The 12,957-nt window shown below is 37.2% G+C and overlaps 1 pseudogene; it reads left to right on the plus strand.

Moving 5' to 3' along the window:
* Positions 1-1,331: 1,331 nt before the first annotated feature.
* LOC103324865 (uncharacterized) lies at positions 1,332-7,990 on the plus strand (annotated as a pseudogene).
* The last annotated feature ends 4,967 nt before the right edge of the window (positions 7,991-12,957 follow it).

Genomic DNA, 12,957 nt, shown 5'->3' on the forward strand with positions numbered 1-12,957 from the left:
GAATCGTCGAGACTTTGACGGCTAAAGTTGAGGATTAGGACGCTATCGAAACATATCCTCCGCCACTACCACCACAATAGGCTTGTATTAGGATTTTATTATTGTACTTTGTTAATTTATGTGTACATTTTGAATATTATATATATTTATTGGATAATTTGATCACTATTTTTCATATGTAATTTTATTTTGAATATGTCAATTTAAATTAAAGTAACTAAAAAAATCATACAATCAAATTAAATTTAAAAGGTAAAAATTTGAAAAAATTAATATAAGATAAATAATAAAACAAAAAGTCAAAAACCTTGCGCGACAAAATATTTCGTTGCGCAAACTATTAAATTAGTTTATTTTAATTAAAAGATTTTAAAACACAAAAAATATTTTGTTGCACAAATATTTGCGCGACATTAGTATTCGTCGGGCAAGGTAGATTTGCGTGACGTTAAGGTTCGTCGCACAAAATAGCTATGCACAACGAAGATTAGGTTTCGTCGCTCAAACCCTATTTTCACGAGATTTACGTTACGGATCATATGCGACCAAAATTTCATCGCGTAAGTTTTGCGCGACGAGCGCAACAAACTTATTTCATCGCGCAAAGTGTTTTTTGTAGTAGTGATTGGATCTTGACATCCGAACACATTTGATTGGATTGTAAAATCTCAAATCCAATAAAAAATTGGATTGAATTGGATTGGATTGATAAAAATTTATTGGTTTCGAACCGATGTACACCCATACTTGGGAATTTCATTCAATAACAAATCAATTGTATGTTTCTTGTTTGCAATTAAAAAAATTAATTTTAAGTTTCTAATTTTTCTTAAAACTAAAAATGGATGAAAATACCTACGACGTCGTGAAAGAAATTGGCAAAATTTGTGACTTGTCGTTGAATTGCTACAATTATGAAACTACAGGGGCATAATTGACAAAACTGAAACTATATGGATGAAAAGTGAAGAAGTGATAAACTAAGGGAGCAAAATTGACTTTTGCGTTTTTTTTTTCTTCCTTTATTTCCTAATGTACTCTAATAAGCAGAAGAGGACCTCCAACAAGTAGAAAACTCAAAAAGCGTGTTTGTTATTGAAATGCTGAAGATGAAAATGCGGAATATAGCTGCTTCTTCTTCTTCTTATTGCAGCAGCAGGAGATGGAGAGGTATGCCTTGTCTTCACTCTAACTCCACTCTTGTTGTTTTCGCCAATGATTACTTTGCTTTCCTTCACTCTCAACCTCATAAACCAATCAAATCTACAAGAACCAAACTAGAGCAACCAGTGAGAAACTCACCCAAAATCACAACTGTTGAGGATGCTTTCAATGTGTTTGATAGAATGCTCCAAATGCGTCCTTCGCCTTCAGTTGTTCGTTTCACTCAAATATTGGGTCAAGTTGCGAAATTGAAACATTATTCGGCCGCCATCTCCTTGTTTAACCAAATGGATGTGTTGGGAATTGCACCTGATGTTTATACTCTAAACATTCTCATTAATTGTTATTGTCATCTAAACCAAATGGGGTTTAGTTTATCTGTATTGGGAAATTTCTTCAAACTTGGTCTTGAACCAGATGTCTTTACCTTCAACACTCTAATCAACGGCTTTCTTCTTGAGAATAGAGTGGCGGAGGCGGCAACCCTTCTCCACAAGATGATGAGGGAGGTAATTGTCAGCCTAATATGGTTACTTATGGCACACTAGTAAAAGGGCTTTTGCATGAAAGGTAACAATAGTGCTGTTATTCAGTTGCTTAGGAAGATGGAGGAAGGAGCTTGCAAGCCTAGCCTAGTTGTCTATAATACAATCATCGACAGTCTTTGTAAGGATACAATAGTTGATGATGCATTGAACCTCTTCTCAGAAATTATGAGCAAGGGTATTGCCCTAGATGTCATTACCTATAACTCTTTGATGAATGGAGTTTGCAAATTAGGCGAGTGGAAAGAAGCTGCAAGGTTGGTGAATGAAATGGTGAGTAAAAATATCTTTCCAAATGTGTTCACGTTCAACGTCTTGGTAGACACACTTTGTAAGGAGGGGATGGTCGTGGAAGCAGAAGGCGTGGTTGAAATGATGATTAAGAGAGATGTTGATCCTGATACGGTTACATACACTACACTCATGGTGTTAAAAGTTATTTAGTTCAATTTAATTAGTTTTTCAATTAAATAATGCTGACATGGCCATATAGAGACCAAGTCAAGCTAGAGTCCTAGAATGTAGAAGTTGTGGTTTAGTTTGTTCACCACGTTCAGATTTACTTCCGTTGCTTAAGGTAGTTGAACTCCACAAAATCTGCACATGTTGTGTGTTAGTGGTTATTATGGGATTGTTATTTTATAAGCTTTGTTTTTCAGATATATATAAGAGAGGAAAATTGCAGTATCTTTATGCTGTGAAATACGTTTGCTCAAAGAAATGTTTAAGTTAATTTCAGTTTCTCAACATCTGGTATCAGAGCCCCTTCTGGGCCTGAACAAACTTGAAAAAGGTGAAAAATTGTGTCTTGCAGCAGCAAGAAACAATGGCAACTGACAAAGCTACTGAGAGTTTTGTTCAACCAGCGATTCCACGTTTTGATGGTCACTACGACCATTGGAGCATGTTGATGGAGAATTTTCTCAAGTCAAAGGAGTACTGGAATCTTGTGGAATCAGGAATTGACGCCCCAGCAGAGGGAGTTGTGTTGACTGAACAACAACAAAAGAGGGTTGCTGAACTGAAGCTGAAGGACTTGAAGGTGAAAAACTACCTTTTTCAGGCACTTGATCGATCTATCTTGGAGACTATACTCGAGAAGGAGACCTCCAAACAAATATGGGATTCTTTGAAGAAGAAGTATGAAGGGTCAGAGAGGGTGAAGCGTGCAGTGCTTCAAACTCTAACAAGGGACTTTGAAACTCTACAAATGAAATCAGGAGAGTCCATCACTGATTTCTTTGCTAGAACTTTGGGAATAGCAAGCAAGATGAGATCCAATGGTGGCACCATGGAAGAAGTCAAAGTTGTGGAGAAAATTATGAGATCATTGACTCCAAAATTTGACTACATTGTATGTTCAATTGAAGAGGCAAAGAACGTTGCTGAGTTACGTGTTGATGAACTACAAAGCTCTTTGTTAGTGCATGAACAAAGACTTAATCGTACCACTGCCAGTGAAGAACAAACAGCTCTGAAAGCTTCCATTTTTTCTGAGCCCTCAAGTTCTCGAGGAGGAAGAGGTCGTGGAAGAGGTGAACGTGGTAGAGGAAGAGGTGGTCGAGGTCATCGAAGTGGTGGACGGTCTGGACATAGAGATGACAGCAAGTCATCTCATGGTTTCAAAAGAGATGATGACTCTGAAGAAAAAGGAACGTACCACTTTGATAAGTCAAAAGTGGAGTGCTATAGATGTGGAAATTTTGGGCACTACAAGAATGAGTGCTACACAAAGCTACCAAAAGAAAAAGGAGAAAAGTCAAACTTTGTGGAGAAAAAGAAGGAGGAAGAGACACTTTTGATGGCTTTTCATGCACTGACAGAGACTGATCAGGACACATGGTATGTGGACACAGGCTGCAGCAATCACATGAGTGGATGTAAGTCTTCCTTTATTAATTTGGATGAAAGCTTTCACACGGTAGTGAGTTTTGGTGACAAATTAACAGTGAAAGTGATGGGTAAGGGAGATATTCAAATCAAAACTAAAAATGACTTTATTGAAACTATCTCAAATGTTTTTTATATTCCTGATTTGAAGACAAATTTGCTGAGTGCTGGTCAGTTACAAGATAAAGGCTACAGGATTACAATCTATAAAAGAGAGTGTGAAGTGTACAACCCAAAAAGAGGCTCAATTGCTGTTGTAAAAATGTCTTCCAATAGATTGTTTCCTTTGAAAATCAAGACTGTGCAGGCTTGCTTATTTGCCAAAGAAGATGACCCGTGGAGATGGCACTACAGATATGGCCATTTGAATTTTAATGGCTTGAGAACACTTCACCAGAAAGGGATGGTCACTGGCTTACCTGAGATAACTCCTCCATCAAAGGTGTGTGAAGAATGCATCACTGGGAAGCACAAAAGAGACTCTTTTCCAAGTGGCAAGGCAGCAAGGGCTCAATCAATTCTGGAGATGGTTCACTCTGATCTATGTGGATCGATAAATCCCATCTCAAATGGTAACAAGAAATATTTCATCTCCTTTACTAATGATTTTAGTATAAAGACATGGGTATATTTCTTGCAGGAAAAATCAGAAGCATTTGAAGCATTCAAAAGCTTCAAAGCTCTAGTTGAAAATGAATCAGAAAATAAGATTAAAACACTAAGAACTGACCGTGGGGGAGAGTACTGTTCGAAGGAGTTTGATGCATTTTGCAAAGAGAAAGGCATTAAGAGGCAGCTGACCACTGCCTATACACCACAACAAAATGGTGTAAGTGAGAGGAAAAATCGCACCATTCTCAACATGGTTCGAAGTTTGCTAGTCAAATGAAGAATTCCCAAGAAGTTTTGGCCTGAAGCTGTGCTATGGTTAGTTCATATCTTAAACAGAAGTCCATATTTTCTGTTAAGAATATGACTCCTTAAGAAGCTTGGAGTGGATTGAAGCCTGCGGTTATCACTTTAGGGTGTTTGGGTGCATAACATATGCACACATCCCTGATGAGAAAAGAAAGAAATTGGATGACAAAAGTGAAAAATGTGTTTTTCTTGGTGTAAGTGAAGTCTCGAAAGCATACAAACTGTACAATCCAGTTACAAAGAAGATAGTGGTAAGCAGGGATGTGATATTTGATGAAAACACCATGTGGAATTGGTCTGAGAACAGATCAGTTCAACAACAAATTCCAGTTTATGATGATTCAGACAATGAAGAGGTAGCAGCTCCTGAAACTCAAGCCCATCAGCCACCTCAACCTGAAGTTCAGTCATCTCAACACTTTGAAGAAGAGAGATACAATCTGAGAGATGAGAACTCAAGGAAGAGGCCAGCATGGATGATGGACTACGATGTAAGTTATTCAAGTTCTGATGATGAAAATGCTCACTTTGCATTACTTGTAGACAGTGATCCAATCACATATACTGAGGCTGTTAAAGAGGAGAAATGGAGGGAAGCAATGGACAATGAAATCAAGTCCATTGAGAAAAATCAAACCTGGGAGTTAACTGATCTTCCAAAGGGAAAGAAAACCATTGGTGTTAAATGGGTGTTTAGAACAAAGTTGAATGAAAAAGGTGAAGTTGACAAGCACAAAGCTCGTTTGGTAGCTAAGGGCTACAAGCAGAAGCATGGCATTGATTACAAAGAGGTGTTTGCCCCAGTTGCGAGGCATGACACGATCAGGTTAGTGATCTTTTTTGCAGCCCAAAATTCCTGGCAGATTTTTCAGTTAGACGTGAAGTCAACATTCCTGCATGGCAACCTGCAAGAGGAGGTGTACATTGATCAACCACCTGGTTATGAGAGAAAAGGAGAAGAAGAGAGGGTATTCAAACTGAGAAAAGCACTCTATGGACTGAAACAAGCACCCCGAGCTTGGTACAGTCGCATAGATGCTCATTTTGCTAAGCTTGGATTTCACAAATGTCCTTTTGAGCACACGCTTTATGTCAAGACTGAGGAAGAAGGTAAAATACTCATGGTATGCTTGTATGTTGATGACTTGATATTTACTGGAAGTGATGCTAAAATGTTTGATGAATTCAAGAAGTCTATGATGATGGAGTTTGAAATGACTGATCTGGGATTAATGCACTATTTTCTTGGATTGGAAGTCATTCAAACTACTGCTGGTAATTTCATCTACCAGAAAAAATATGCACAGGACATTCTTAATAGGTTTCAGATGGATGACTGCAAGCCATTTGGAACTCCAGCTGAACATGGCTTAAAGCTATGCAAAGACAAAGGTGGAAAGGAGGTTGACAGCACTTTCTATAAACAAATAATTGGGAGTAACATACACGAGGCCTGACATCATGTATGCAGTGAGTCTTGTGAGCTGATATATGGAAAAACCAACTGAAATGCATCTCAATGCAGCAAAGAGAATTCTCAGGTATGTAAAGGGGACAATTGATTATGGTGTGTTTTATAAAAGGGAAGATGGTTCTGGTTTTGTTGGGTACACAGATAGTGACTATGCAGGTGATATAGATGATCGTAAGAGCACTTCCGGTCACACATTTCTGCTCAACTCTGGTGCAGTATCTTGGTCCTCAAAGAAGCAACAAATTGTGACACTTTCCTCAACAGAAGCTGAATATGTAGCAGCAGCTGCAAGCTCCTGTCAAGCTATGTGGCTCAGGAAAATATTTGAAGTGCTTGGTGATGCTCAAAAGGGACCAACAACCATCTACTGTGACAACATGTCAACTATAAAGCTGTCAAGAAATCCAGTCATGCACGGGAGAAGTAAACACATTGATGTACGTTTTCATTTTCTGCGTGATCTGTGCAGTGATGAGAAGATTGTACTTGAATATTGCAAGAGTGGGGAGCAGGTTGCAGACATCTTAACTAAGCCTTTGAAGCAACCTGCGTTTGAGAAGCTGAGAAGCATGATGGGAATGTGTTCATTTCGAAGCATTGAACAGGAAGATGATTATGTGATGGTGTAGAGATCCTAAACTGTTTTTCGTAAAAATCAGTTTAAGGGAGGGTGTTAAAAGTTATTTAGTTCAGTTTAATTAGTTTTTCAATTAAATAATGCTGACATGGCCATGTAGAGACCAAGTCAAGCTAGAGTCCTAGAATGTAGAAGTTGTGGTTTAGTTTGTTCACCACGTTCAGATTTGCTTCCGTTGCTTAAGGTAGTTGAACTCCACAAAATCTGCACATGTTGTGTGTTAGTGGTTATTGTGGGATTGTTATTTTATAAGCTTTGTTTTTCAGATATATATAAGAGAGGAAAACTGCAGTATCTTTATGCTGTGAAATACATTTGCTCAAAGAATCGTTTAAGTTAATTTCAGTTTCTCAACATGGATGGTTACTGTTTACGAGGAGAAATGGGCAAGGCACAAAAAGTTTTCGAACTAATGCTTAGCAAGGGCTCGGTGGTTAATGTTGTTAGTCACAACACATTGATAAATGGATATTGTAAGAATAAAAAGATTGATGAGGCCATGATGCCTTTTCTGGATATGTCTCATAAGGGACTGGTTCCAAGTAGCGTTACTTATAGCACTCTTCTGGACGGCTTTTGAAAAATGGGCAGAATACAGGACGCACAAAAGTTGTTCTCTAAGATGCAAGCTTGTGGCCAACTTCCTGATGCTCAAACTTATTCTATTTTACTGGATGGCTTGTGTAAAAATGGCCAACTTTCTAGGGCAATGCAATTGTTTGGAGAGATGGAAGCGAAGAAGTTGGACATTGATATTGTGATTTACAGTACTCTTATTGAAGGTTTGTGCATAGCTGGAAAAATTGAATCTGCAAGGGATCTCTTTTGTGGTTTATCATCAAAAGGACTTCAACCTGATGTGAGGACATACTCTATAATGATTAATGGACTCTGTATCGGGGGCCTAACAAGTGAAGCGGAAAAATTGCTAGTTGAAATGGAAGGGAAAGGCTGTTCTCCAAATGTTTGCACATATAACACAATTATCAGAGGGCTTATCAGTAACAAAGAGACATCAAGGGCGATGGTACTTATTCAACAAATGGTGGAGAAGGGTTTATCTGCAGATGCATCAACAATGGAGTTGATAGTTCAATTACTGTCGAAAGATGAAGTGGATCCTGCTTTGTTGCCGTTGATAAAAGAATCACTGTGAAATTAATTTGCATCTGTGGACAATGAACTGGTGCATCTTTGACGACCATAAAGGTATTACAGTGGTCGTGGGTTTGGCATGAGGTGAAAATGCCTTCTCACTTGTATCTGGAATTTCTGGTATTAATTCTGTTTCATGGAATTTCCATTATATTTTGTATGGGACGACAGGAGAACCTCTGTTTCAACCTAAGATCCCATACAAACCTCTGTGGACAGATTTTATCTTTGCATGAAGTTTCTCATAAAACTTATTGCTCAGAAATTGCAGACAGATTTTATGTACTGGGAGGTAAAGGTTGTCTATTTCAGGTGAAGGAACAGATGAGATCCACATGGTTCTGAATGATTGTGATAGTTGTTTTGGATCGTTCATCTCAGATAATTTTTCCCATCATTGTCCTATAAAATTTTGAATCGTCTATCTCACATAGTGATGATTCGAGTTTTAAACAAGCCAGCATAATGTCACACTCCTTAAAGTTGGTGATGTACTTGAGATCGAAAGGAAACACCAAAATAGAGACATATTGATAATATAACAAAATCCCACTGATTTCCCTAATCAGATTTAAATCAAATTAGTTGTATTAATGAAGCATTTCTTCAAATCACTATCTTGCTTTTGCTTGGTGGGTAAGGAACTTAATTTTCTTAGGCCAAGCAGAAGATGCATCTGCATCTAGAAAAATCGATCCTAAATTCTTAATTATACACCTATATAGCTACAGGCGTGCACAGTAGCCCAACACGTGGCAAAAACCCATTGTTTGTAATGATAGAACCAAATACATCACTTTGAGGAGGAGGGGGAAGAAGCCTTGTTTGTTGCTATATCTAGCTGGAGCTGCTGTCCATTCAACTCATTATTAAATTTGATTGCATTGAGTCCAAGTTGTAGGAGGACCACATTATCTCTTCACATTAACTCATATGTGTCTGATATCATATTGCTTTCATTTTGGACAGAAGTTGAATTAATGAACTCAATTTTGCAGGCAGCAGGAAAGTTGATTAAATAATGTAATTAGGTATAATGGTCATAACAATTGGATGAAAGGCCGCCATTATGGAATTTGGGTCCCAATGTAGAATGTGAACCTGGAAACCCAAATGGTACATAAACGTAGGGTCAATGTGTTCCCTACTCTATCAATTTATGTTGCAAAGAAACAAAAAAGAATCATAGTCTAACAAACTATGGACTAAATAACGAATTGAATAGACTTTTTTGGTGGTAATCTTTGGCCAAAAAAGACAATCTTTTAATATAATATTTTGAAACTATCTATTGAATAAAACCAAAAGTTTGGGGTACAAATGATGTTTGTGGCCATCCTTTTTTCAGTAAAGTTTCATTATTGTAATGGACTCTATGTCTGTTTGTGTTGCATTTAGTGTGAACTCAATTATTTTAGTTCATTTTGATGTGATCTTACTTTGACCTTCTATTTAATGAAACTTGATTCGGCAAAAAAAAATATTATTTGAGATTCAATTCAACTAATTACGAAGTGTCATCCTTTTCTTCATTTCAATTCAACCAATCCTCTCTTTCAAGCCCACATCACAATCTCATCTCTCAACTCAGCTTATCTTAAAACGCGCAAAAACAGAAATAAAGGACAACAACATCCAAATCCAGTTTAATTTAACAGATCAAGTACCAACTTCCAAGCACCGACTAGTCAACTGCACAATACTGTTTGGCTTTAAACAGAAAGAGCATTTACCATCATCCACCAGTGATTTCGGTAAACTGCCGTCAAGTTGCCAAAAGATGCTTGTTTTCTAGTTTCTACCAAAGCTGCTTCTTTTCCTCCCTCTTTTAGTCTTGGGGAGAGAGAAAGGGAACCATAACAAGCATATGATTGGTTTTGACTGTTAAAAGAAAGTTACAAGGCCTCTTTTACTGAAACAAACATCAAGTTACCAAAGCTGCTTTGTACCCAAAAAAAAGTTAACACTCAGAGAGAGAGAGAAAGAGAGAGCAATAACCAGTAAATGATTGGTTTTGACTGTAAAAGGAAAGTTACCATGCAGAAACCAATATCAAATGAATGCTCAGATCAAGTCCAAACATACCAAATAACAATAAATTATTGGTTTTGAGTTTCATTGTTAAAAGGAAAGCTACCGTGCCTCGTTCCGAAACCAACATGAAATTAATGCTCAGATCCAACTCCAAACGTACGAAATCAACACAAATCTCACACATAACTATAAGAAATTAATTTATATACGAACGAAAAAAAAAACCAAATTTTGCATTTCTGCAACAGTAAAACAAAACCCTCCAATGGCCTACATCACTTCTGCAAAGGTATAGGAACACCAACAAAGCTACCCAGTTCCCCAAATTTCACTCTTGAAACCCAGACTCCTCGACCAGCTCCTCACATCCCAAAAACTCGAAGACTAAATAAATTAAAAAATGAACAAAGGTTATGTGTAAGGCTATAATTAACATCAGAGGGGTTTCTAACAAGAACCTCAATTCAGCTAGCTGAGGGGTCCAGAGCCATCGGATTGAGCTCCTGAGCAAAACCCACTTGGGGTTTGAGCTGGGGTTTGTGAATTGGAGCTCAGAAATCCTCCATCTTCTCTCGGCCTACGACCTCCGCCACCAACCAAGGAAGACAGAGACTTGACCAGTCCCTTGATTATCCTGATCTTTATCTGTCCCCTTTTGGGAGGTAAGCTTTGACTTGGGTTGAGCTTAGATTTTGAACCTGGGGTTTCCATCTTCTTCGAATCGGGCACGAAGGATCTGAGGGGTAAGGAGAGTATGAGCTTGGAACAGAGGAAAGCAGAGACTGAGAAACAGAGGAGAGAGGGAGATTGGGAGACTGAGAAACAGGGGAAAACAGAGGATGCAGCTGAACTCTCTTTCTCTGGGGAAACAGAGAAGAGAAAGAAAGAAAGTGGGTGTGCTTTTGAGAGATTTGGATGGCTTGTGGTAGTGAAGCAGAGAGAAATGCAGAGGAAATATCTTTTTATAAGAGCGATATTGGGTTGCTTCGCGACCAAGGCTTCCACAGTGGAAGTGTAAGGGGTAATTTTGTCATATCAAGCAACTAGCGTCGAAGAAGTATATTCGGGCAGTGCTTAACAAGAGAATTAAAGCACGTGTCATTCACAGAAATATTCTCTTATCAAACAATCTCGCATCTTATTAATTAGAAGTGAAATTATTCTTAATAAAAATGTATGTTTGTTGGCCCTTAATTTGATGGGATATACGTTGTATATGATTTATCCCAAAAAAAAAAAAAAAAAAAAAAAAAAGATACCTTAGGATTTAGAGGCATAGAATTGTAAGATTGGGTGGCATTTGAACATGAATTTCTCCCAAAAAAAAAAATGAAAAGATTCAAGGGCTTAACCAATTGGAGAACTAAATTATTATCATCCCTGAAAAAACACCCCACTGATTGTTACTCGCTCTTCCATTGTTGATGGTTCCTGTATTTAGTTGACATTGTTGAGATTTTTAAAATATACATTTTATATAATGTCAACTGCACGACCATAGTTAGTATTTTATAAATGAAAAAGTTTGACTATCGGATCGGTTTAATTGTTGGATTGTTCTAAAAAGATTTATAAGGAATTCGGATCCTCTACTTGATTTTTCTCTGCTGTTATTTTAGATTAGTTGGGTTCAACTCATTACTTTTGGTTTATGTCACTAACATTTTAGATTAAGTCACAACTTTCATTTCGAATTTACCTTTTTGTTCATGTCTCTATTTGTTAAAAGTTGTTTGGTCTTTTCAACTAGTATTAACCTTAAATATGAATAAATAAATTAAGAATTATAGTTTTTTTTTTAGTACAGGTGATAGATTTATGATTGGTTGGAGATAACAAAATAGTGTTATCCCCGTTGCACACAAGTGTTTATCTTAAACTAGAAAGGAGAGAGATTTCTCACATATATACACAAATAATGTTATGGGGGTTCGAACTTGAGATTTTTAGTCTGCAAGTAAATGTCTTTTTTCACTGAATTAGACCTCCCATTGGCAAGAATTATAGGTTTTAAATACTACTAAATGCAGCCTTTTTTTTTCCTTCATGTATGTTAGAGACAATTATGAATATTACAATTGTCCAATATTCTCAATGAATCTCACGCGTGGTAATTGAGCTTAGAATAAATCATTACTTCTTGTTTTTTTCTTGGGTGCGTCACCTAAAGAGACAAACCATTGGAAACTAACTAAACGTGTGGACCTCCAAAATGTGACCTCTAGGCAAAAACGCGGTAGTAATTAAGTGTTTTCAGTTCCAAAATGTGACTTGCCTTTTATTTTGTTCCATGTGATCGTAGCAGCAAAAATCATGATAATCTTGGCTCTAGCTTGTCACACTCTACAAACTTTAGATAAGCAGAAGCAATTCCTGTATTTTATATTGGCCGGCAGAAGCAAAATGTATTCAGAAACGCGTGAGGACTCTTGGAAATATGTCTCCTCAGAAATCATTCTTTGTACGACCCATATTATTATTATTTTGATACCTTGATATTGAGGAGTGGAGAATCGAATCTAAGACTTCGGGTACAGATAAATATCATTGACCGCTTGAGCTTACAAATCCCCTTACTACAACAACTTATATTATTATATCCTATTAGTCTTACAAAGTTCTGGATTTAAATAATATGAATGTTATAAACAAGAATGATGTGCAATCCAATAATTTATTTGTTGCATATGTGCACCTGACATTTTCGCAGAACAACATTGCCCAAAACAGTACGTGCAGATCACTGCCTATATATAGGTTTCAGTTCCATGTTAAATAAGATATTCTGTTTCCTTGTAATAAGAGCCGTATTAAAGAAGATAAACAGAGAGAACGACCCAACAAAAATAAATTTAAAAATTAAGTGAACTGCAGCCATTGTGACTGAATTCCGCCACCAAATTTGACCCAAACCCACATCATGACATATTCTACGTATGGCTCGATTTAAGGAACCCCCCAAGAAGAAAGAGTCAGCCATGCATGCATCATCAATAGTGAAAAGGTTCTTGAATTTTGTTTAGTATTCAATAATAATTCTCACACAACTAAATATGTTATGGGAGTTCGAACTTAGAATCTCTAATTTATAAGTCAAAGTCTTTTTCTATTAGGTTAAACCTCGTTGACTATAAATTAGA

The sequence above is a fragment of the Prunus mume genome, linkage group LG1 (assembly GCF_029339155.1).
Source record: "Prunus mume cultivar Tortuosa linkage group LG1, ASM2933915v1, whole genome shotgun sequence".
Taxonomy (NCBI): Eukaryota; Viridiplantae; Streptophyta; class Magnoliopsida; order Rosales; family Rosaceae; genus Prunus; species Prunus mume.